We start from the raw sequence: 26,364 nt of genomic DNA on the forward strand, positions 1-26,364 counted from the left end.
CTCTTTAAGCTCGGTGGTAAGTTTTCTCTTCTGGCTCTTCTTTGTGAACCAGTGGCTTGGTAAGATGTCCCAGTGATCTTCCTTTTACTTCACAGGGTTGATGGCCTAACACTAGCTTAACACTCCACGTTGGTTACACTAATTGAAGTCATGTCCCAGTGGGTCAATGCGCTGTACATGTTTGATATAGAAGGTCCTGAATCCTGACATTTTTCTCAATGGTTTGCTATATAAGTCTTGCCTCTCGCATAGCTGAGGTCCCTGGTTTGGGAAGATTCATTCTGATGGTTAAGTAACTGCACAGATGTAGCGTAGGCAGCAGTTCTCAACCTATGGGTCAAGATACCTTTGGGGGTTTCAAATGGACAAATATCCCAGGGGTTGCCTAAGAACATTGGAAGACACAGATATTTACATTCCAAATCATCAAAGTAGGAAAGTTACAGTTATGAAGAAGTAACAAAACTAATTTTATGGTTTAGAGTCAGCACAATGTAAGGGATTTTATTAAATGGTCTCAGCGTTATAAAGGATGAGAACACTGGGTGAAAAACATACCTTTTAAGGTATGAAGATGCCTTTTTTCGGGCATGGTGTTTCTAAGTACCTGTGTCCTGTGCTCTGTTTCAGATGTGAATGAGTGATGGCCATCCAGTGACCAGCTGAAACTGACTGCCTTACAAGTCGCAAGTGTATGATTAAGAGAGATACGTTCACAACTCCCAGATTGACCTCCTTCCTGTTCCACAGAGTTACTGAAGGGAGTGAGTTATGGGATAACTTATAAGACGGCAGGCTCTTACTCAAGATAGCTCTTGTCAAAACAGGAAGATGAAACTCAGGTTTCAACGAGGAGACCACAGCTTATCCCCAAGGAGACATCTCCTGAAGAGGTCAGTCTGTCCATCCTGATAAAGTATGCAAACACTGTTTAATTGGGTGCCTTCCATCCGTTCTCTCTTTTCTTTCACACAGGATGTTATGTAGCCCAGGCTGGCCTCAACTCCTTAAGCAGTTGAGGATAACCTTGAACTTAGGATCCTTCTGCCTCTACCCTTGAATACTGATCTTACAGCAGAGCTCCAGCAGTCCTAGTTTTATGTGGGGCTGGCATTGAACCCAGGGCTTCATGCATCAGTGAAACATTCCTTTAACTGAGCAATATCCCCAGTCCTCTGCCACACTTTTTTTTCTCAAGATTTGTATGCTGCTTGGGCAAAAAGAAACCTGGCTCCTGAATTACAGAACAAAGCTTCTATTGACAAGGGCCAGAGACTTACCTAGCTCTGATGAAGGACTGAGCAAACACTGTGTGGGATAGGACCTACCTCTCCTGTACTGTTTCTTCCAGTCTTTCCTTTCTGTTTGTGTGTACTTGATCCAGTTTTGAGTTCCTAAGGTAGAGGCGGTGGTGGGGTCAAGAGGGTATTTTGTGTCTTGGGCTAGGGTGCACCTCAATGGTAGCTCTACTAAGCATCCACAAGGCCTGGGGTTACATCTACAGCAGTAATAGAAGGGTGCAAAACTTTCTTTCCTCTGTGTATTTAGCCTAAAGGATTTAGGTTGCTTTGAGAAGGCTTTTGCCTGTGTGTGTGTGTGTCTTTGTGTGTCTGTGTGTGTCTGTGTGTATATGAGTGTGTGTGCATATGAGAGAGAGACAAAGATAAAGAGACACACAGAGAGGGGCAGAGAGTACATTTCAAGCAAGCGAATACAGAAAGGACATTCGCCAGTGTTCAAGCGAACATGCTTCCTAACCCTTGGTGCTAGGTGGAGGTTTTGTGCTTTCGCTTCCACTTTAAATCCCAGCTGTAGCATGTATTTCATATTCATCCTCCATTTTAAGTGTCTGCATACCCTAGGATTGCCCCCAAAGGTTCCCCCGCACTTGTGTCACGCGAGGGAGTCTTCTGAATGGTTCTCATTGATAACGTTAGATTCCTGAACACTGAGTTTCGCAAACGATACTTTTTTTTTTTTAGGTTAAAAATATCGAGTTCACCTTTCACTTTGGAATACCCCAGCACTTGGCAGCACCTTCTTGTAAGAGAGTGTGTAAAGAGGGACCTGCAAGAGGGCTCCCCACTCCTCCTTCTCTCCCATCTGCCCCAGGGTGACTGCAACAGCTCCGTAATTTACTGCTGCCCTTTTGAACTGACCTCCGGGTTCAGGAGATGTAAACAGTGACGGCCTTGACGCGGCCCACCCCAGCCCTGCCTGGTATGCACTCTGCTCAGGAGATGAAATCTCTTCAGCTAACTGAAAGCAGGTGGGCTAAAGGATCAACTGCTCTGGAGTCTCAGCCATCCATAATTCTGAGCCAAGGTGCCCTCGTCCTGTCTCTCCCGGGGCACAAGGCAAAGAAAGGCCCCTCCAGGGGCGGATCCACGCTGTTCTTCAGCCGCGTTCTTTGGGTACTGGACTCCTGTGAGTCTAGATCTTAATAAGTTGGCTTCTAGGACTCATGATATGAAAGGTACAGCCTCCGTATATCTGTAAAATTTGAAATCGAGGAAGCCAGCAGCACCACCAGCATGATGCTGTCGAATGGTTCAGGCCTTGCTTTGGCCTCTTTCTAGCGCTGTGGTCTTAGGCAAACTATTTAACATCTCTGTTCTAGTTTCTTTAATTATAAAATTAATATCATCACAGTACTTACCTTGCCTTATTATTCATTGTTGTCCTCATTGTCTTCGTCGTCGTGGTCATCATCATCATCATCATCATCATCATCATCATCATCATCATCAGTTCCTTTGAGTTAAAGTCTCAAGTGATCCAGGCTGGCCTCCAATGCTTATATAGTTAAGGATGGCCTTGTACTTTTGAGCTTCTGCCTTGCGAGTGAGTGCTAGGATTTCAGGTCTGCACCACAAAGTGTAAATCCTTCTCACTCCAAAATGCTTACTTAACTAGTTTTTCATTTGTGTGCCCATGCGTATGCCCTGGCTTGTCAGACAGGCCCAGGGAGGTCAGAGGACAATTTAGGGAGTTAGTTCTGTCCTCCTGCCTCAGGTTCAAGGAACTGAACATCTCGCTCAGCAAGAGCCTCTACTAGCTAGGCCTTTCTTTGTTTCTGAAAGAACTGAAGAAGAGGTATCCACTGTAGCAGTAAATATTTCTTTAATAAACATTAAGCTTTCAGGGCTCCCGTGTCCATGAGAGTAACACACGGAAGCGGTAACGCCCACACAGCATCCTCAGTGGATGGAGCCTGACTCCTGGAGCTGGTGCTTCATTCCATAGAACTGGTGTTGGCTTGGGGGTGGGTGGAGGATGCCATGCTGAGTTTTCAGAAAGGGCTTGATGAGTTTGATGTCATTAAGAAGGGGGATATTAGCCAGGCGGTGGTGGCGCACACCTGTAATCCCAGCACTCTGGGAGGCAGAGGCAGGCAGCTTTCTAAGTTTGAGGCCAGCCTGGTCTACAGAGTGAGTTCCAGGACAACCAGGACTATACAGAGAAACCCTGTCTCGAAAAACAAAACAAAACAAAACAAAACAAAAAAACAACAAAAAAGAAGGGGGATATTGGAAGACTTGCTTGGTTGAATTGCCAGCTATTATCAGGAGTCCTGGTTTATGGACCTGAGGTGCTGCAGGCTGAGGCAGAGAGGTGCCCCTGTAGGGACTGGCATAGCACTGCAGGAGCTGGGGCCATGATACTTCTTCACTGAGAAACAAAGGCATGCAGAGATAGTACTCACCCAACTCTCTATCAGAACATCTGTGTGTATATTACCTAAGCATGTAGTACTCACCCATATCTCTGAACATCTGTATGTATATTACCTAAGCATGTAGTACTCACCCATCTCTCTATCAGAACATCTGTGTGTATATTACCTAAGCATGTAGTACTCACCCATCTCTCTGTCTGAACATCTGTATGTATATTACCTAAGCATGTAGTACTCACCCATCTCTCTGTCTGAACATCTGTATGTATATTACCTAAGCATGTAGTACTCACCCATCTCTCTGTCTGAACATCTGTATGTATATTACCTAAGCATGTAGTACTCACCCCTCTCTGTCTGAACATCTATATGTATATTACCTAAGCATGTAGTACTCACCCATCTCTCTGTCTGAACATCTGTATGTATATTACCTAAGCATGTAATACTCACCCATCTCTCTGTCTGAACATCTGTATGTATATTACCTAAGCATGTAGTACTCACCCATCTCTCTGTCTGAACATCTGTATGTATATTACCTAAGCATGTAGTACTCACCCATCTTTCTGTCTAAACATCTGTATGTATATTACCTAAGCATGTAGTACTCACCCATCTCTCTGTCTGAACATCTGTATGTATATTACCTAAGCATGTAGTACTCACCCATCTCTCTGTCTGAACATCTGTATGTATATTACCTAAGCATGTAGGCCCACCATGGAGAGAGATTTAAAATGGAGACGAAAAAGAGCTGAATAAGTTTGCAGAGAAAACCCCAATAGTTCTTAAGAGCAGCCTTAGTAGCAAAGCCCTGTGCTCTTGTCTTCTAGAAACAGAACCCAACACTCAAAGCGGAAGCTGGCTATGTTCCAGGGAAGCCCAGCACTCAGGCTTCCCAGTCTCATATTTGAAAGGGAAAAAATCCATTTTGCAAAGTAACTTCTTACATTGATTGCTAGCTGTCAGCGTTTGACGGGCAGAGCCTGAAACATTAACTGATTGAATTCTTCAGTCCTGCGTGGTTATAATGGTGGCCTCCCTCTGCTGCTCTGTGCTTCTAAATTCGTGTGTGGATACAGGAGACACGCACTAAATGAGGAGGGGTGAGCAGAGTAGAGTGTTTTGGTATCAGCTTGTTGTCTCCTAAAGAGAATCAGTGGAAAGAAGTAGGATTTAGTTGAAATATTGTTTATTGATTGCTTATGTTTTATAGCAGCTAATAAATTGTCCAGCTCCTGACACACATGTCCCTCCTTCCCCACACCCTCGTGCCCAGTCCTCCCATTCTAGACATAGTGGGTACACAGACACACTGTGGGAACAGTGGGTGATGGTATCGTTCTTTCTCTTTCTCACACCCTTGGATCCTATCCAGCTCTTTCCCTTTGGCACTGGGGACTGCCTTATTGCTTTTCCTGTCTTCCATAAACTACTTTGAGGGCAAAGTAACTTAAGAGAGAAAGGGTTTATTCTGCTCATGGGTCAAGGCCATAGTCTGTCATAGCAGGGAAGCCATGGAAGGCATCAGGCGTTCGATGCAGCTGTTCACATCACATTTACAATAAAAAAGCAGGCCGTGATGGATGCCAGCTGCTGTTCAGCTGCCTTTCTCCACCACAGCCCAGGGGCCCAGCCATGGGATGTGCCACCCACAGTGAGCAGATCTTCCCATCCCTGGTAATGCTATCACAGCAACCCCACAGGCTTCCTGTCTCCCAGGTGAGACTACATTCTGTCAGGTTGGCAGTTGACACCAGCCATCACAGAACAGCCACAGCTGGTGCTTCCCTTGAGAGTGAGAGGAGCAGCTAATTCTCCTACTCAACTGTCTTGACCACTTTGTTTTTAAACATAGAAGTTCCCTGTTCCTCAGCCCCAGGTTCTGAGAGCAGTGGACCCCTCTGTTTTGTGGGTACCTAACTCTCAGGATCCTGTGTTTCACTCTGCACTCACATGCCTCTAGGCTAACGACCTCCTGAGGATGTGGGTAGGAAGAGATGATAGAAACCAACTCCTCAGAGAGATGCAGAAACATCGTTCTGGAAGGTAAAGTGTATTTAGTGCATCTGTGGCAGGGTATCACACATACGCAGTGCTGGCTGTGCTGTGGCTAATGGGATGGAATGTGCTGGAGATGAAGTAGAGGAAGGAATATCAACCAAGACTTGGGATTTCATATAAGACAAAAGGAAGAAATTTAAAGTGTGATGAAGATGAGGTATTTTCCAAGAGTAGCTGTTTACTTTCTATTGAACTCAAGGAACAATGCATATTCATTCACTGGCAGGCAATTTAGGGTAATGGAGTGTGGACCATTTCTGATTGTACCTCCTTGCCTCCTGTGGTCAGTGCTGCCTTTGTTGTGTTTTTAAAAGGGGGGGGTGGGGTGGGATTGGGGTGGGGCTCGGAGGGGTAGGGGGCTAAAAGAGAAAGCCAGTAAAATGCTTTCCAGATCTGATAACTTCAGAGATCTCAGGAGAAAACTCTGGCTCGGGTCCCGGGATGAGGTCACACAGTCTGCTGTTAAATTTATGTTGGGATGTCAGCCACACCAAAGGCTTGCTGCCACCATCCCCTCTGCAGTCGTTTATCAGGGGCGAAGGAATGGCTCTTGGGTCAGTTCTGTGTGTGCCTGGTGACTGCCCAGACCTGCTTAGAGGGGTCGCTTATTCACAGTGTCAAAGGCGTTAAGTATTCTTTTCAGTTGAATGCTGTACAACTTTTATGTCATGAAATTCAAATCTTTTATCTCCTCTACCTTGTAAAACCTTTATGCAAATGTTTTAATTCTCCCTTACCTGGTGAAACCTTTTTTGTTGCTGTTGTTGTTGTTGTTGTTGTTACACAAAGGCCCAGATGCCTTCTCTAAACTTCAGTGACTGAAGTGACTTGACCCTTTTCCCTTCCCTCTTTCTGTCCTTTTCTTTGTTCTGATTCTTTTAACACTAGCCAGCTGTGGAAGACTGTGAAGTCAGAGTCGAGCCAATAGCGAAAGTCACAGTTATTACCTGGGTTAGAATGAAGACCAAGTATAGTTCTTGTCCCTGTGTGGGTCAGGTTCTGGTCCACCTGACTCAGGCACACCCGCACAACTCATGTTATACAGCATTCACCTGAAAAGTGGCCTTGTGGAGTGGGTGTCACTCTTGCTTGTGTGCTCCTCCTTGTGAAACTGACGCTGCTCTGTTTCGAACAAATGAGCATTGTGGGTATTTTCTTTTTCAACTGATAATTTTAAATTTGAGGCTTTTTTGATGGGGGTGTGACTGGCAGTGTGGATTGGGCCTTTTCTGTGATACTGAACATGGATGGACGTGTTTGATCAGGCCTGGAGGCCTGGTAGTTTTGCTTCTATCGGTGTGTTTTGTGATTTCCTGTGTATTTGGGGGAAAGACCTCTTCTTCTGTGAAGCTGTGTTTGAATTTGAAGCATCGAAGACAAACTTACACCCGTGCCTTATATATAACCAAAGCACTGAGTAGCTGGGGAGTGTTAGGCTTGGGGAGGGAAAGGGGGAGATAATCTTGACAGAGAGAAGTGATGAATGGAGCTGTCCTTCCGGCAAGAGCTTTATTAGTGCTGGTGGGCAGATGGGCAGCCCAGGACAGCAGGGACCAAAGATCGGAGGCTTCAGTACTGCCCAACTGAGCAAGTTGTCTACTTTTAGGGTTTCTGAGTATGTGTGTGCTTGTGTGTGCTTGTGTGCCTGTGTGAGTGTGCTTGTGTGTGTGTGTGTGTGTGTGTAGGGAAGCAGGCTTGGTTAATATTGGACCTATGCTGTGTGTGTGTGTGTGTGTGTGTGTGTGTGTGTGTTTGTATGTGTAGGGAAGCAGGCTTAGTTAATAATGGACCTATGCTATGTGACAGAGGTGAGGAAGCAGAGGTCATGGAATGCAGACTAGATGTCCTGTATCATTTTCCCCCCTCTCAGTCAGAAAGTGGAGCTTGGTTAATGTGTAGCCTGTGAGATATACCTATTGTCAGGCTGTCTCTAGCCCCTCCTCCTCAGGAGGTGTGGGTGGATGGGTTTGGGAGGAGATAGGCTTGCTCCTAAAGGCCTTTTCTGCTTAGGACCTGGTTCTGATGATGTGGTAGTATAGTTCTATCGTTACACCTAGTTGGACAGCTGTGATAGGAAGATTCCTTAAGTCCAGGAATTTGAATTGGCCTGGGCACCATAGAAAGAGGCTATATTATTGATCCAGCCATACATATACATACATGCATATAATAACTATATGTATATGGCACTGATGTTCACAGAAACTGGTATTTATTGAGAGCTTATTGTACCCCCTTATAGCAACCTAACAAATATTTTCAGCATATGCAGATTGTGCTACTAACTGTTGTATGGACAAGAATCAGAGAAGTAGACAGAGGCATGTGCAGTCTTAAAGTCTGAAGATGAATATACCACCCATGACATAATAGGCTGCAAGCTTAATAGCAAATTGAATTTGTTAATGTGCTCCCTCCTTTTTTTTTGCTTTTTTTTTATTCGATGTATTCTTTATGTACATTTCAAATATTTTCCCCTTTTCTGGGTCCCCACTCCCCGCAAGTCCCATTAGCCCTCTTCCCTTCCCCTGTTCCTCCATCTACTCCTTCCCACTTCCCTGTTCTGGAATTCCCCTATACTCTTGCACTGAGTCTTTCCAGAACCAGGGGCCACTCCTCCGTTCTTTTTGGACATCATTTAATATGTGGATTATTTCTTGGGTATTCCAAGTTTCTAGATTAATATCCACTTATCAGTGAGTGCATACCATCTTTTGAGACTGGCTTACCTCACTTAGTATGATGTTCTCCAGCTCCATCCATTTGTCTAAGAATTTCATGAATTCATTGTTTCTAATGGCTGAATAGTACTCCATTGTGTAAAAATACCACTTTTTTTGTATCCATTCCTCCGTTGAGGGACACCTGGGTTCTTTCCAGCTTCTGGCTACTACAAATAGGGCTGCTATGAACATAGTGGAGCATGTGTCCTTATTGCATGCTGGGGAATCCTCTGGGTATATACCCAAGAGTGGTATAGCAGAGTCCTCCGGAAGTGTCATGCCCAGTTTTCTGAGGAACCGCCAAGTGAAAGACCTATATGACAAGAACTTCAGATCTCTGAAGAAGGAAATCGAAGATCTCAGAAAATGGAAAAATCTTCCATGCTTGTGGATTGGCAGGATTAATATAGTTAAAATGGCCATCTTGCCAAAGGCAATCTACAGATTCAGTGCAATCCCCATCAAAATCCCAACCCAGTTCTTCATAGAGCTAAAAAGAGCAATTCTCAAATTCATCTGGAATAACAAAAAAACTCAGGATAGCTAAAACTATTCTCAACATTAAAAGAACTTTAGGGGGATTCAGTATCCCAGACCTCAAACTTTACTTCAGAGCAATAGTGATAAAAACTGCATGGTATTGGTACAATGTCAGGCAAGCAGATCAATGGAATAGGATTGAAGACCCAGAAATGAACCCACACACCTATGGTCACTTGATCTTTGACAAAGGAGCTGAAAGCATCCAGTGGAAAAAAGATAGTCTTTTCAACAAATGGTGCTGGTTCAATTGGAGGTCAGCATGCAGAAGAATGCGAATTGATCCATTCTTATCTCCTTGTACTAAGCTCAATTCCAAATGGATCAAGGACCTCCATATAAAACCTGACACACTGAAACTAATAGAAAAGAAAGTGGGGAAGACCCTTGAGGATATGGGCACAGGGGAAAAGTTTCTAAATAGAACACCAAGCTTATAGCTTATGCTCTAAGATCAAGAATTGACAAATGGGACCTCATAAAACTACAAAGTTTCTGTAAGGCGAAGGACACTGCCAAAAGGCCAAAATGTCAACCAACATATTGGGAAAGGATCTTTACCAACCCTAAATCTGACAGAGGGCTAATATCTAATATATACAAAGAACCCAAGAATGTAGAACCCAGAGAATCAAATAACCCCATTAAAAAGTGGGATACCCAGCTAAACAAAGAATTTTCACATGAAGAACTTCGGAGGGCTGAGAAACACCTTAAGAAATGTTCAACATCATTAATCATTAGGGAAATGCAAATCAAAACAATCCTGAGATTTCACCTCACACCAGTCAGAATGGCTAAGGTCAAAAACTCAGAAGTCAGCAGGTACTGGCGAGGATGTGGAGAAAGAGGAACACTCCGCCACTGCTGGTGGAATGTGCTCCCTTCTAATACTTGCCCACAGAAGTTTGCAGTTGAGAGAGAGAGAGAGAGAGAGAGAGAGAGAGAGAGAGAGAGAGAGAGAGAGTGAGAGAGTTTATGTGAACCAAGCTTGTATTAGTAGAGGGAGTACGATTTTAAGAGGATGTGCTCACAATTACATGGCTAATTCTCCAGTTGAGTTAGGATTGCAGGCCATCATGTTGAAAACAAGAGAAATTGAACTGTGTTAAAAGGAATCATGAAGCACGATTGAGAACAGGTTGGTCTAAGCACACGTACCATGTTGAATACATGCAGTGGAACAAACCACCTGTGAGATGGCAATGTTCTGAGAGAAGTAGCCTGGCAGTCATGAAGGATGATGTCATTTGCATCTCCGTAGCTAGTTCAGTACATTGGATATCAGCCCTTGGCTTCTGATGGATAGGGGTTGCGGGGAGGGGCCAGGTAGGAAGAGGAGGCAGTGGAAGAGTTTGTCATGACTGGAAAGTGGCCATCCAGAGCTCCGGTTTGCCCTGTGAGCCATCTCCTGGGGAGCCCATGGTATTTGCTCATAGTGGTGGTGTGTGAAGCCAGAGGGAGGAGTGCAGACCCCTAGGGAAGTAGGAATTAGCTAGGGACTTCAACTGCACTTCAGTTCTGTATGTGTCAGGGAAGATAACTCAGTGGCCTTTAGTGGAGTGAATCCAAGGCGCTTCCTTAGCCCTCAGCTCCCTCTCTTGTAAAACTGTTAGCAAGTAAAACTGACCTTATTGGACTCTTTTGAAATTGAAATAGGTTAAAATAAAAGGCTAGTCTCCGTGCCTATAGTCATCCCAATAGGGAGGTTTCTGATGTCATTGATGAAGTGAGATCAATCGGCAGCTTAAAGTATACAGTTTCCAGTCCACCTCACTCTGTGGTGACCCAGCTGTCGGATCTCATCTCAGGGAGACTGAAATGAAACTTGGTGGGGAGATAAGATGCATGCAATTGAAAAAGTAATTAATTGGTAATATATAGGTTTATTCATTCACCTATCTAGCCCAGGATTACCTTTAGAGCGCCTTCCCAAACATTTAGATGCTCTCTGCTGAGAAAAACCAGCTTAGAGTTTAGAGATCTGCCCTTACAAACATAGGCATCCTGGCACACCACTGGCAGTAAGGTAGAGTTCTGTGATCTGTCTGCCCAGTGGTAGATTCCTCTCAGCAAGCTGTCCTCCAATGACCCAGGGTCCCAGCTTGGAATCTAGAGCATTACCAAGGAACTTTGTACCTTCCTTTTTGATAACTCCCTTTTCTTTAGAGACAGAATCCTACACTTTAAGCAAGTCTCAGCAGAAAGTTAACATATAGTCCAGGCTTGCCTCAGACCATTAATGGTCCTGTCTTAGACTCACTAGGATCACAGCTGTGTGCCACTATGCCCATCTCTTAAAATTCTATTTTATTTTTTGAGGCACGGTCTCATGCAGCTCAGGCTTACCTGAAACTCAGTATGTAGCTGAAGATAACACTGGACACCCTGTGTCTACTTTTGGATATGGAGTCTATGGTAAAAATAATAATAAAAAAAATTTCTGGTACTATACAGTTTGGTTTGTTGATTGAATATTGTCTACTTCTACTGTAAGGTCTTTGAGAGTGAATCTACTAATCTTCCTTTAAATGATGTTTTACCATTAAAAAGTCTTTATGCTGACCATGGTGGCTTATGCCTATCATCTCAGTCAGCCCTTGGGAGGTTGAAATAGAACTTTGTCAAGAGTCTGAGGCCAATATTTGTACTACAGTGCAAGATCCTGTCTCCAAACAAAACAAAACCCATTTTTATTTCAGTTTTGATGTACTAAGGTATACAACCCAGGGCTTTGCATGTGTAGCAAGCATTCCACTGCTGGGCCTATCTCCAACCCCTTCTGTTAATCTCTCTGAACCTCAATTTCCTTGTCTGTAAAACAGGCCACTTAATAAAGAGGCAGGTCAGAGGTCAGCAGGTGCAGTAAGCACTTTCGAATGCTAGTTACCTTGACAACAGATACAAGTACTTAATACACACTTGGTGTTCTTAGGACATGAAGGTAACAACAGCCCCTAGCTGCTCCCCATCAACTCCTCAGTCCCCCGTCAGTGAGCTGCCCCATCCCCTTTAGGCTGACTGCCTCTGGGACACTTACCTTCCACTAAAAGCCTGTGAACCCAATCTCCAGGGCTTTGTATTGATCCCATCTATTCCAGAGAGAATATGCTAATCATCTTTGCTAAGTGCTTTTGGCCAAAGGTGTAAAAAGCCTGATTCCATTTGGGTTGTAAAAGAGAAAACTGCTGAAATTTCTGCCTTGGAATTTGTGATTGTGGACTTTGCATCTTGAAAGGCAGTAGTATCTCAGATTTAATGATAAGCCATTTTCAGTGCAGTATTCATAATTTCTTTTTATGACCTCTCTGGTCCAAAGAACCGCAGTAGAGTATAGATTTCAGTAGTGTACTATTTAATTTCTGTAGAAATTATGCAAATCACTTCTTTCTTTCGTATCAGCTGGTATGGCTCTGGGGGCAAGGGTGCTTAAAGCCATTCGTCTGTAAGAAGCAAAACTTTTGAAGAACGGTATTTAGGCTGTCAGCGTGCCTCAGTTTCTTCACCGGTGAATATAACCCTGGCCAGCTGCATACCTCCCTGGAGCACTAGGATGAATAGCTCTGAACTTGTAAAGCACTTTAAATGTTTTGGATGAAAGGTCCCTCTAAGTACAGGTCTTAGGAAGGCATTATATGTGGTCTTTCAAAACTGCGGCGCAGCCTGTTTGGCAGGAACGCTAATGCACTTTTGGGTTTAGAGTTGTAAAGATATACATTGAGAAGCCTCAGGCTTCATCTTGTGAGTTCTTGAGGCAATGTGTCTCCACTTGCTTCCCCACTGCAAGGGTTCTGTCTACAGCGCAGGTACCTGCAAGTGTGCACATGCGGAGCCGCCCTGTAGATGACAGGCTGCCTTCAGTGCTCTGCTGGTGAGAAAGCTCAGGCTGTTTGTGGGAGGCGGGGCTACGAGGTCCTTTTGGCACCCTTTGGGGCTGCTCTAATCATATATATGGGGGCGGAAGGAGGGAGGGAGGACGAGAGAGAAACATAGAACCCCAACACATGTACTTTAAAACTGGAATGCTGAGGGGAAGTTTTCTCTCATGGTGATTTGTGGTCCGGACGCTTCAGTTCGTGGGCCCAGTGCCATCAGGAAGGTTGGCTAGCTGCCCTGAAACTCAGTTTCCCTGACAGGCAGCCCCACCCCTGATATTTGTGCTACCCAAAGCCAGATTGTAAGTGGAGACCCAGATACATACATCTAAATGTTGAAAAATTGACAAACTAAAGAACTACCAAAGTATGCATGAAAATCCTGTTATGCATACAACTGTACTTTTACTTGGAATGAAGGCCAGCGTTGAATTCTAAGTTTTCAGACTGTAAGAATCCCCTTACTTTCCAGCTCGTGTGGCCAGATGAAGGGATGATTCTTCAAGTTCCTGTGTGATCTATACTCTACTCCTTGGTCAGTAAAATGTACACACACACACACACACACACACACACATTTGTTTTTTTATTTGAATTTGAGACAGGGTTTCATTCTTGAGCCCCAGTTGGCCTCAAACTTACTATGTAGTTGGGGTCTTATCAAACTCATCATAGTTCTTCTGCCTTGGCCTCCTGAGTGCTGGGATTGTGCCTCAGGGGGTTGTTTATTGAGGAGATCTCTGTGGCCACTATGCTTCAGGAAATTTCATAATTTGCTGATTTGCAAGCTCAGCTGAGTTGAGAACTTCTTGGTCCTAATACCTGACACCTGATCCTGCAGAGGATCTAGGGCTTCTGGTGTGTTTGTGCTCTTAACACTTAGAAGGGTCGGCATTGAAGATGGTACTGCATATAGGCTAGCTTTCTCCCAAGCGCTAGGATCATGTGTGCACCACCATGCGGGGTACTGTGGTACTGGAGCTAGATATTGAACCCAAGACTTCATAGATACTAGAAAAGTTCAGCAGACGGATTGAGCTACATCTCCAGCTCATGAGCATTCTTTATAGAGTACGTGCAGTGCAACTACGCTTTCAGAAAAGTTAATATAAAGTATTGACAACCAGGTAAACCACGTCTACATTTATCAGAGAGTGCGGGCTATTTCCTAGCAAGCAGAACGATGTCTTTGTTTCAGTTTATAGGATATAACAACACAGTGCGCTGTTGTTGTTTGGTTTCCGTATCTGTTAATTCTGTATCACAAATTCAAAACACAGTCTTAGCTACTTCTTTCCCAAGCGTCATCCTGGGCTTTTTAGCAATAGCAGTCTGTTTAATTGTGAACAGATAAAGCTTCCTGCCTTCCCGGGTCAAGTGCCTCAAACACAGAAAGTGAGGCAGGAGGGTTCGTGTAAAAACTGCTGTGTCCCCCATAGTGGCTTCTTCTCTGGCTCTTCATCCGTTTCACATTGATGCATTGTGTGATGCATCCAGGTCAACAAGTCCAGGAAGCTTTCTTTAGCAGACATAATAGAGATTCACCACCGAACAAGAGAACAGGCCATTGCTTGATGAACTGACTTGGGTTATGTATGGAGCTGGGTCCAAATGCTTAGATTGTCAGTGTTGGAAGTAGCCATGTTCTTTGGAGCTCTGGTGTTCTGGAATGGATGTCTGATGGTGTTCAGCCATCAGTCTCTGCTCTGCTTAGGGCGTTGCCCTGAACTCTATTACAAGTTTTCTAGTACAGTTTATAAAAGAACTTCAGAGCAGTTGTTGGTGTGTTATAACCCTTCAGTGTTATCTGACTCTACTACTTATTCACCCAAATCCCTGTGGATGAAATAAGTTCTTTCCCCTCTCCCTGACTCCTTCAGTGGAGTAGAGAGAGTTGTCCCTGAACCTCGCTGTCCTTGTGGTCCAGCTGACTTCTCATGATAATGACCAGTAGTCATTATCTCAGCTACTGGAAGGCTACTGAGAAATACCAGGTGGATCTGGATGTAAACTAGTGGTCAAATCCCACAAGGAAGAAGTCACCTTCTCCTTTGCCTTTCTTCTCTTCAACTCAATGCATTTTAAAAGTCTTTTGATTCAGATAAATACATGTTACTTGATCTGCTGTTAAAGGGCCCACCCTTCCTGGTTTGGGACAAATCCTTCCCTGAAGCAAAGAGACACCTTGGCTGTTGACACCCCTTTGTGGGGGCATTCGTATGTTAGTTTGGTTTGATAATCCAAGATGTAATAGAATAGCTGTGTGGAGAAGTATAACGAATATTGTTGATAAGCAGGAACTTTTACTGTTTGTAGAAAGCAAACGTCTAGTTCTCACTAATTTTTTTACGGTCTGCTACTCCGTGTGGGTTATCTCTGTGGATATGGCTCTTCTGTCATTCTTTTTACTATACTTTTTTACCTGGTGTATTAAGTGTAATCTACAGATAGAGGTTAATTCTTGCCACAGCTATAAGCTGTGGTGAAATTCTAAAACAACGCGTAGAAAGAAGATTGCTGACCAGAGTTTATGATTTTGCTAATTTTCATAAAGGTAAAACAACCAATTTTGGGCTTCCTTTCTACCATGTTGCTAGATGCTGAGCAAGTTGTTCGGGGCTCTGGGCCTTCTGTTTCTCTCCTTCTTCCTGTCCCTTTGCTTATCTGGGATGGAATCCAGGGCCTCATCATGCAAGGCAAGCAGTCTACCCTGGAGCTCTGTCCATAGCTAGCTCTGGCTCCGTTTTTATTGTTGTTGGTTTTGTTGTTGTTGTTGTTTTGTTTTTTGGGACAGGATTTCTCTGTGTAGCCCTGGTCATCCAAGCACATGTTCTGTAGACCAGGCTGGCTGCAAACTCAGAGATCCACCTGCCTCTGCCTCTTGAATGCCTCTTATAGGCCACCATGACTGCCTGGTGGCTCTTTTTAATTTTTCTAGCATTTTTTTGTAGCTAACATTTCTTTTGAGTTTAAAGTTCAGTGATGAATTCAAGGCCCTTTGTTTGATGCTGCAGCGTTTCTAAAACCTAGCCGTGTATTGTAAGAGCCTTGGTTTGTTATGTGTAAAGTCCCCGTGGTGGCAGGTGCTTTTATTCCGTATTAGAGCCAGGCTTAGGTTAGGATTAGGATTCTTAGGTTAGGTTAGGATTCTGACACTACCTTGAGCACTAGAGTGCAAGTCTAAAGATGAATGCAAGAATAAGTGAACATATTTTGATTATCAGTCAGTATTCTAGCTTAGTTAGCCTTAATGTAGCCTTTGGATATGGATACGCATACATGTGCGTGCGCGCAGCGCGCACACACACACACACACACACACACTTACACACACTCACACAATTATATTGCTTTTTTTGCCTACATGTAAGCCTGTGAATTATGGATGTGCCTAGTGTCCTCCAGGACTGAAAGAGGGTGTCAGTTACTGTGGGGGTTATTGTGAGTCACCAGATAGGTGCTGGTGTCCTCAACCACTGTGTCCTGTCTTCAGTCCTTGGATATGTATATTTTATATAAGTTTCCTTCAGTTTTTTTCTGGTGACCAGGGAGAATTGAGAACCACTGGTTGCTATCAGGTATTTGTATTGGGGGAGAGTGTTATAGATCGCTGAGAATTCGGGAGGGCTCTGGATTTTGTCTTCAGACTGCTGTAAATATATATTAATTGAAGAACTACATCTCAGAGGTAAATCATGTACCCCTTATATTCAATAAGCCTAGATTAAAAGATCTCTAACCCAGAAGTTCTCTTTTCTTTTTCTCTTTTTACACATTTTACTAATGAACTCCTCACTACAAATAGGATGGCATTGCAGTGATTGTTTCTATGTCTGGGGGGGACCTCCCGTTGTTGGGGAGCTCAGAGACCTAAAGCTGAGGGCTCAGACATTCTGACGGAACTGAGAAGTCATGGCAATAGGAGAATCTCTCTCTCTCTCTCTCTCTCTCTCTCTCTCCCCCCCCCCCCCCCCCCCCCCCCCCCCCCCCCCCCCGGTTCTGGCCTTATTTACTGAGATTTGACCTTTCTGATAACTTTCTTGACTTCTCTGGAATGCAGAGTTGGAGATACTAATATTTGCCACTAGGTAATATTTGTTCAGAGATGTGAGAACCTGGGCTATTAGCTGACTGCGAGTGTGATCATTAACAGGACCCAGAAAAATGTTGCCAGAGATAATGACACCTTTGTTGTCACTGACACCCCCCCTCCCCACTCCATGGCACTGGAGAGAAAATGCTGTTTGTTTTCCTATCAGGCAGGGAATTTGGAAATAATCAAGAGGCTGCATTCTTTCTAATAGCTTCTTCCTGTAGTTGAGAGTTTCTTTCTCCCATGGAAAGATAAAAACACTTGGCCAGGGATTAAGTTGTTCCATCTTCTGTCACTAAGACCTTAAGTCTGAAGGAGCCTCTGTCTCCTCCTGCCTTCTTTTTTGAAAGGGAGTTTATTATGTGGTGACCACTTAAGAAGGGCTAAGAACAAGCAGAAAACGCACCAGCCATTTCCCAAGGAAGGAAGATTCTGCATCCTTTGGGAAGCAGATAGCTATTATTTCTTATAGAGGATGATAGCGGTAGATGATTGCAGATTCCACTTCCATAAACTATACCAGGGCTTTACATAGATAGCTATGTGTTCATCGGTTGGATCAAGACTGGGTATCACGAGCAATATGAAACCTTCCTGTTTCCGGATCTTCAAATGTTTTGTAATCAAATGTCTACCCTTTGTTTTTGGTTATACTCTCTTTGATTGCTGCTTTGTTCTGGCTGAAGCCCAGTCATCCCTAGCCTAGCTGTTACCTCTGAGGATGGGGATGACAATGCAGGGAGTGGCATGCTGAGGAAGGATCCATGCTAGTTCTCTTGTCAAGCATTTGAAGTGATCCCTTGCCTACTAACCTTTTTGCCTCATAAATACCCCCTCCCATTTTTACTAAGGATGTTTGAAAAAAACACAAGGAAATCTATTATTTAACAACACACACACACACACACACACAGAGAGAGAGAAAGAGACAGAGGGACACACACACACACACATATACACACACACACAGTTTAGTTGGAGATAGTCCTTTACAGGGGTAACTCCTTCAAGAAGCCATGGATTGCAAAATAAGCCCAGTGCCAGGGGTGAGATTCTTCCTCTCTTGATTAGTTAGAGTTGTTTCAAAGACTCTCAGAAAAATATAGCCTAGTGCCATTGATTTTTTTTTTTAAATTTTTTGTTCTTTTATTTATTTTTTTTGCTTGTCCATCACAACTTGATGGTAAGGCCCTATTGCTGAAGAATCACACACTTTGGTTACAGGACATGAAAAAAGAAAATGATGTTTTAGCTGACTAGGGAGCTTCCTCTTTGCTGGTTAGTTCTCATAGTGCTGGACTGGGAAGTGTGTGAGTGTGTGTGTGTGTGTGTGTGTGTGTGTCTGGGAAGACCATCAATAATCTTGCCTAGCTGTGAAGCCTGTGAACTACATTAATGGCTAGTTTGGGAAGCTATGCTCAGGGGTGCAATAGTGGCTTGAATGTTATGAAGGTAAGGAACCACCTTCTGATTGGTTTTTAAGGGCTGCTCTACAGGAAATAATACATTCCCGGTTCTGTAAATCTGGCTAAGAACGCATGGTTGGGGAACTGACAGGCCACAGGGGTGGGTCTGTTACTGATATCCCTATTAACATGAAATAGTATGAAAATGCCCTCTAGATTAGTGTCTCTATACCCATAAACTAGTGCAGATGTTAAATCTCATCACAGGCATTTCCTTATGCAGCAGATGGTGTTTAAGGGAGAAACTCAACTAGTAAAATAGAGAGAGTATGTGTCAGTGAAATACGTAGCTACAAATGGGATGTCTGCGTTATTTCCATTTCCGAGAATCCAGACCTACTCAGAAGAGAGGGCAGAAGGAGTTAAGAGCCAGAGGTAAGGAAGGACTGGGATAAAAGAGTTTCTTCTGGACATGGAAGGCCCGCTTCACTCATGAACTAACTCACAGCTGCTCTAGCTACCTGCACAAGATCCAACCAGTCAGTGTCCCACCGTGGAGATGGTCTTGACAATACATGGCTTCTTAGGGAGGGAGAATAGATTTTCTGGCCTACAAGCCCTGTTCCAGTGGATGCCCGTATACCCATGTGTATACTGGCAGCACAAAGTAGACTCAGTGGATTGCTAAATGAGAAAAAACAGTGACACAAAATGGGGAGTAGGTAGTGAGGTGGGGGTGGATCTGGGAAGAGTTAAGGGAGGAGTTGGGGAATGATATCATCAAAGAATCTCATAAGCAATTCTTCAAGAATCTACAAAATTAAAAAAAAAACACATTTAAAGGATGTTGTCCAACACCCTCTGGAGCATGGACTTCTTTGTAATGGAGTATTTCCTTGTGTTTATGGGAACTACGTTTTGAAATGACTGAGTTGGGCACATAATGATCTTACTATCTAGAAAGAAGCAGGTGTTCTTTCTTTGTTGTTTGTAAGAGTGTAGCTCTGTCTGGGGTGGGTACCTTAGGCCTGGTCTCTTCTGGTCTCACTTCCTGTTGCTCTGCAGTACACCTGGAACAGGCACCTGATACCACATCATCCCGGAATGCTGCTAGTGCGTTTTTTTTTTTTTCCCTTTTCACAGTAGATTTTTGTAAGTTATTTTTCCCTTTGAAAACAGACAATTTTGGCTTATGTTGCATACCCTATAGGTATGTCTGGCTGTTTCTGATGAGTGAGCCATTGTCCTTGTGGTAACTTCCTTCCAAGAAAGTGTCTGTTGCCATGCTATGCATTTCAATCATCTTTATTAGACCACAACCTAAAAAACCTTTAGGGCAAGTCGGAGAGGCTCTATCCGCTGCCTTCTCTCAGCCCCTGGAAGACAGGCTGAGCCAGATCCAGTAGTTCAAATTTCTGTGTTTTTTGAGATTCCTTTAGCGATAATCAAGCACTTTATTTAGAATGCTGTCTTCGTGGAGGGGACCGGTCTCCAGGTGTTGTTTTTCTCCTCAAGAACATCAATCTTGTGGGGGAATCGGAGGCACTAGCAGGACCACTTTGCTTAATGAATGAATGAGACAGACCAGCTTGGGTCAGGTCAGGCATATGGTGCTCCCAGACACTGTTCTTTTGCATTCCTAGCCCCCTGGAATCTTTCACAACCTTTTGCCGTAGAATATTTTTGTTAAGACATGCGCTACCACTGTGTACAATCTCACGTGTTTCTTGCTGTTGGCTCTGCTGGGTCTAGCGGTGGGTGAATGTTTATTTTCTGACAGCTTTGGCTGGGTGCCTCTCTTACATCACTGTTGGCTCTTGAGGAGCGAGGCTCTGCCAGAGTCCCTTTGCTCTGTCCCCTTCGACCACAGGTCCCTGCCAGCTGCTTTACACACTTAGACTTAGCTGCTTAGACTTGGATGCCCTAGAATGAGTACCAGATAAGAAGACATTTTCCCCAGGAGCCTTGTAATAGTTCCTTCTTTCTCTGGTTTTGATTTCTCATCTACTCTTTCACTATTAAAAACCAATAGACTTTAGTTTGTGTTTTCTCTTAGAATGATCTGCCCCAGGAAGAGGTAATAGGCAGGCAGACAAACAGATACCCACAGACACAAAGACACAGACACACACACACACAGACTCACACACAGACACACACACAGACACACACACAGACACACACACACACTGATAGAGAATGTGGGTGGTAAACAGGATGTTGTGCCACAGTTTTGAATAGGATTTTGATTTAGGGGCTCAGTTTAGCAGTTGTCAGAATGCTGTGTAGGATGGACAGCAGGCGGGCTTGTTTATCAAGGAATTCACAACAGGTAGGGAAGCTCTGTGTAGCTATTGACTTTCCTGGTAATTCTGTAGGAAAAGTGTTGTGCAGGCTCTTTGAGATAATAGGCACCTTAGAGTTAAACGTTAGTTTTCAGGCAGTGCTTACAAGGAAGCCTTTCTAAGGGTAAAAATAAAAGCTATATCTCCAGTATTTGATTTCTTCTATTCCCTTGGATTTCTGCAAAAGCTGGAAATCCCTGACTTCTAAACCTTTATCTTTATGTGTTAAAAAAATGAAATATTTATTTCTTTTGCATGTGCCAGTGTGTGCACATGTATGTATGTGCACTCTTGCCGTTGTGTTTATGTAGCTAGGACAACTTGGGGGAGTGTGGGCTTTACTTCCATCATGGGCATGCTGGCGATCAAACTCCAATTGTCAGGCTTGATGGTGGCTATGCCTTTACTCACTGGGCTATCTTGCCAGCTCCTCCTTTATTCTTTTTACTGTCTTAAAAAAGTACCTCTTTTTCTCTAAGTACTGTGCTAAGCGTCCATCACCCTGTCTAGGCATACCATGTCAAACTTGACCACACTCAAAGCTCTACTTCCCTCTTTCCACACCCTCTTCCCTTGCCCGGTATCCTCAGTTGACTAAATAGGAAGGCATATCCGTGTGTCTTTATCCACACAACCAGTTGGATCTCCAAGTCCTTTTTCATTTTATTTACTAAATGTCCTTGGAAATAATACTTTTCTCTGTTTCCATCATTATTATTTAGTTCACTTCCCTATTATTCCTTACCAGGAATAAGAGGAAATACTACCTGATCCTAGACTCAGGATGTTTGAGCAAACATCTATCCCTCTTTTACCTTGCCTCGAAGTCTTGAATGTAGCTAGATCCTTGAGTTTCCTGTATCCTTGTGTCTTTTTAGTACCCCACCTCTCCTCATCTCATGTGCCTCAACTACTTGTGTTAGTAAAAATTCATGTCTTGCTATGTTTTCTCTCTCTCTATGGTTGAACTCGCCCCCTTCTCTTTTCTTAGGCATCTCCTGCCCACTTGAAAGCCCAACGTTCTTTCCTGTGGAGCTTTGCCAATTTGAATTTGTCTGTGACCCCTTGTGGCAGCAAAAATCACATTAAATTCTAGTTATTTGCTTGTGTGCTTGTCTTCTCTGAAGAATTGGAGATTTCTCACAAGAATGATGACTGTATAATGTCTGACACTCAACAGACAGGAACCATTGTTTGAACAAAAGGACTCGTAAGGATGATGGCTCTGGTTGTGAGATTTTCCTCTATTTATCTATTTGCAGAGCATGGTAAAAATTTCTCAATTTTATGTATATAAATAGTACGGTCATTAGTTACTATTGGCCTTATTTTCCTTTTGCCTTTAAAATGGCTATATTCCTAATGCTTGAAAACAAGAGCAGACTTCAATATTTAATAAGCTAGAAGATATTTGAGTCTGGGGAGGGGTTTGAACAGTTGGAGTGGGAGTGTCCTGAGGGAATAAAAAAAAAAAATCCCAAACCCTAGGGACACTAGCAGTATTCACACAGTATGGAAATCAATCTTAATTAACTCCTTTACATATTTTAATAAAATATCTCAGTTCTGAATCCTAACTTTATTAAAGATGAGCTTTATATCGTCTAGATTTGAAAGCGTCTTCTCCATTTCTGGTGAGTGAAAGTCACTCATCTTTTAGAATCCGAGAGGGCTTTCCTGTCATGATGTTGAAGTTCAGCCAGGACACGAATAGACTAGGCAAACTGGATCAGGTCAAGATGTCAAGAGTCCCAGCATTGGGTTATATTTTATTGTGTTGTTCTTCAATTAATAACACTTTTCACTAAGTAATAGTTCTAAGTGGATAACCTGATACTATATCATTCTTCTAAATGTCCACTGTTTTCTCTTTTCCCATATAACATGTCAGATCATAGAGCAGGGCCTTAGGTCTGGTCAAAATGTGAACGGTTCCATGCCATTTACTGTTGTAGCAGTGCTCATCTTCTCAGGCCACGTTACACCTGTAGATCAGGGCATTCCGCAGCCTTCCTCAGAGAAGCTGCTTCGTGCAGAAAATGGCAAGAGAATGGAAGTGTTCCTCTCCAAATGGGACACACTTATCACACTCCTGCCTCTCAGGCTCAGGACGTTCTTGGTGGAAGAGGGGTTGTGGAAACGTGGTCCATCTTGCCAGCCCCACCTTATCAACCCCCTCTCCTTACCAGAGTTGGTGGATAACAAGGCAGGTACATGTATCAACTCACATGCACAAGGCCTATACAAATTCGAGCCAGAAAAAAAAAAATCCCACTATAGACTGGAGAAGGTGGGCACAAAATTCCACTATGCCTTGAGAGCCATTGGTACTGATAACTGCTGGGACGGGGAAAGCCAACATTCTTTAGTGATGCCCACTGGTAGGTTGGCCACACATAGTCCTGCAGCTAGTTGGACAGGGACTAGGGCTGTAGCAATGGCTCAGAGGCTAAGAACACTTCTTCCAGAAGTCATAGGTTTGATTCCCTGCTCCCACATGGCAGCTCACACCTGTCTCTTACTCCAGTTCTAGGGGACACAATGTGTTCCTCTGACCTCAGTGGGCCCTGCATGCATGTGGTACACCAACATACATGCAGGCAAATTAGGCAACACAAACAGGACTTGATGGAAGAACAAGAGGGTACAGATGATTCAAAGTAGGGTTGGAACGGAAGGGAGAGTGGAAAGGATGGTTATGGGAAGTATTGGGTGTGGATATATTCAAAACGTATTGCCCGAAATTCTCAAAGGATTAATACAAGTAGTTTTAAAATAAGCACAATATTTAACACTTAGACAACAGAATGTAAGACAAGAGATAAACCAACAAGCAGTGCCCATTTAGGACCTGGTGAGACATACATATGGATTTTTAATTTCTAAACATTCGTAGATCTCTTGTTGCCATCTAGTTTAGTCGTGCCATCCCATGACCTGAGAACATGCATCTTAGAATAAAAATTTTATTGGGTTGGCTTGCTGCCGTTTTTCTTGGAATTTAAGTTATAACTTGATTTGTTGAATATTTCTTTTACTATAAAAAATTAATGCTTTGTGCTGGGGTTGGCAGGAGCGCACACGGCAAGTAGACCCAGGTGGTTGCCGTGACAGTTCTCGGCTCACCTTCCTGCTTCTCTGTTTTGGCTGTTGCTGCAGACTTGGTTGTTAGGTTTTAAAGTGAATTCTGTTCATGTATTTTAAACAATGAATAAGTACATTTATATGTATGATCTTTATGATCTTTATCTTAGGATTTTTTTTGGGGGGGGGGATTAGGTGATATTTCTTCATAACTCTGGTGATTTCATTTGTTCTAAAGTTGACCTTGTCTATTATTGACACAGCTGCTCATTTCAACTTTATTTTATTTTATTTTTTCCACTTAAAAATAATCTTTGTGTTTCAGGATCATTGTAGATTTCACTTGTAAGTGCATCAGCAATACAGGGAGTCATGCGGATTCTTTACCTAACAAAATCCGATGCTAGTAACATGCAGCATAATAGCACACCAGGAAATAACATTAATCAACAAATCACTGATCTTATTTAAATTTTCCATTTCTCAGGACTGTGTCGGCCTCTGTCTCTGCTTGTGGGTATGTCTATATTTGTGTGCATGTATTGCCAGGACTTTATTGGACAGATAGGCTTGTGTGTCTGCTGTTCCCATTGAGGTCCAGAGCATCCCATTCTGTCACATACTCTTTATGACCATGTCCACACACCCCCCTCCCCTGTAACAACTGACTTTCATTTCTGTGATTTTTCCGTCCTGATATGTAGCATAAGCGGTGTTGTAAGGCATGTGACTGTTTAAGATCGCCTTTTCCCTCCATGTCCTAGGACTCAGCTGACTTGTGTGTTTTGATAACTTGCTCAGTGCCATTGTTGAGTACTTTTCCAAGGCGTAGTTTCACGAGAATTAATCCCTTTATATCCTATCTGCACTGTACATGCGATCCAGTGTGGTGCAGAGTTTCCAGGACTTTTTGCTATGCGTTAACTGTTTTCATAGGGGGATTGCAACATCATGTTGTGGGTTTAGTTTGCACTCTGCTGATGGCTAATAATATTTACATGTGCTTGTTTACTCCCCTGTATGTCTTCCACAGAAATGTGTTTCTATCTATTGACTATTTTTCTGTATTATATTGTATTTGTATTGTATCTTTATATTAATTTTAGCTCTTTTAAGCAATTTATCCATAAAACTACCTATAAATAGTATATAGTTAGTTCTGTCTTATGTCTCTTGTGTGTATGTGTGTGTGTGTGTGTGTGTGTGTGTGTGTGTGTGTTTTCATGGTCAAGTTCAATGAGAATCAAAGAGGAAAAGAAATAACTGAAGTAGAGAAGTCTACTCTCCACAGTGTTAGCAGACCTGAGCTAAATAGCTTAGAGTTAATGCTTTGGCACTCTCATAGCCCCACCCCTGTCTGACTCTGCTATTCCTTCCCTTCTAGCACTTTTTTCCTGGGTTCCAGCTAGATTAGGTCTGCCCAGAGGCCTGTGCTGCTAGTTTGGTTGAGGTTTGAGTTCCTAGGCCTTCCCTGATTTGTTATTCACATCCCTGTGTTTCCCAATCACCATGCAGTTTCTTCTGTTTAGCTCGGTAGTTCTCTCTCTCTAATGGAGAGATGAGTAAAGTTGTTTATCACATCTGACCCAGTAACCAGAGTCTGACCTGTGAGCACAGGGGACAGCTGCTTCCTTCTCCTCTAAAGCAATCAGCCACCATGGGGACCATTGTCACATTTATATGGTCATGAGCTCTACATGGTTTTAGGCATACTAGATTATGAAATATAGGTATCCCTCATATATGTTTTGAATGACAATGGAGACATCTGTAAGGAAGCAGTAAACTACAAAGACACATGGCATATGTCACACATACACAGTAACAGTTTAGTCAGTCTTACCTCAGGGCAATTCTCCAGATGTTATAGAATTGTCTTCTACACAGGGACCATTGCTCAGTCCTTAATCTGCCATTCCTATTGTCAGGGCCAATCCAAGAATGTATGCACTTCATATTTGAGACAGAAATTTTACTTCTGTTTCCATGTTTTACATTCTAGGCAATTAAGCGAGAGAAATCCCATCATAGATGTTCAGGAATTAGAAAACTAGCAATATTTTATCTGTTTTTCAAAGGGAAGCAAAGCAGAGAGTGTGTGCTTGTGTCTTGAGTCATGGGTCATTCATGACTTTTACGTATGTCCAACAGAAAGGGGTGGGATGCAGGGAACTGGGTTACAACCCTTAAAAAGACAGGAGGCATAAATGAATGGCAGAGGCAGAGGTGCTACCCAGACGGTGCTCGGATTGCCAGTGGCAGAATGCATGCTCCTATGCCCACCACTGGTCCATCAGCAACCGCAGGAGGCTGTAGTTCTTTGTTCTGCCACAGATGCCCACGTGTTAAGACTGTGCAGTAGCTGTCCGAGTCAAAAGCACATGTCTCACACCATCTTTCAGTTTCTTCTAGGCACCTCTCTTCACTTAGAATCCTCTCGGCCAAGGCATCTGATACACATAGGTTCCACGTTTCAATCCCTTGACTGGTTAGAGTCTAGAAAAAAAAATGAGGGGTCCTGGTTCTTATTATCAATGCATAGCTCAGGGCCA

General features: G+C 43.4%; 1 long non-coding RNA gene across 2 annotated transcripts in view; it reads left to right on the plus strand.

Annotated features, from left to right (window-relative positions):
* Positions 1-634: 634 nt before the first annotated feature.
* Positions 635-26,364, plus strand: part of LOC127665154 (uncharacterized) — a 191,761-nt gene continuing 166,031 nt past the window's right edge. For both annotated transcript variants that reach the window (XR_007973324.1, XR_007973323.1), the window contains exon 1: positions 635-893. This is a non-coding gene — a long non-coding RNA (uncharacterized LOC127665154). The remainder of the gene's footprint in view (positions 894-26,364) is intronic.

This window comes from Apodemus sylvaticus, chromosome 14, assembly GCF_947179515.1.
Source record: "Apodemus sylvaticus chromosome 14, mApoSyl1.1, whole genome shotgun sequence".
Classification (NCBI taxonomy): Eukaryota; Metazoa; Chordata; class Mammalia; order Rodentia; family Muridae; genus Apodemus; species Apodemus sylvaticus.